The following is a 225-nucleotide window of genomic DNA, read 5'->3' as shown; positions in this document are numbered from 1 at the left end:
TAGTCATTCAGAATGTAATTGTAGGTCTATGAAAAGTTTGAAAAAGATAAATAAAAATTGTCTGCAACTTCCCCTTAATTTGTTACCCAACTTTTGAAGGGAGAAAAATGATATCAAATTAACTGTTTTACTATACTCAAAGTTGGTCTCATATCCATGTGGACATAGGGGACATGTTTGTAACAAAACATGCTTACTAATCTGCAGCAAGATGCAGTAAGGTGA

At 32.9% G+C, this 225-nt stretch overlaps 1 protein-coding gene across 3 annotated transcripts in view; it reads right to left on the bottom strand.

Annotated features, from left to right (window-relative positions):
- Nucleotides 1–225, bottom strand: part of LOC119586546 — a 4,249-nt gene that overhangs the window by 3,209 nt on the left and 815 nt on the right. The window lies entirely within an intron of this gene.

This window comes from Penaeus monodon, chromosome 21, assembly GCF_015228065.2.
Source record: "Penaeus monodon isolate SGIC_2016 chromosome 21, NSTDA_Pmon_1, whole genome shotgun sequence".
In the NCBI taxonomy this organism is placed as follows: Eukaryota; Metazoa; Arthropoda; class Malacostraca; order Decapoda; family Penaeidae; genus Penaeus; species Penaeus monodon.
The sequence above is the reverse complement of the archived record's forward strand: the minus strand, read 5'-3'. Positions and strand labels throughout refer to the sequence as shown.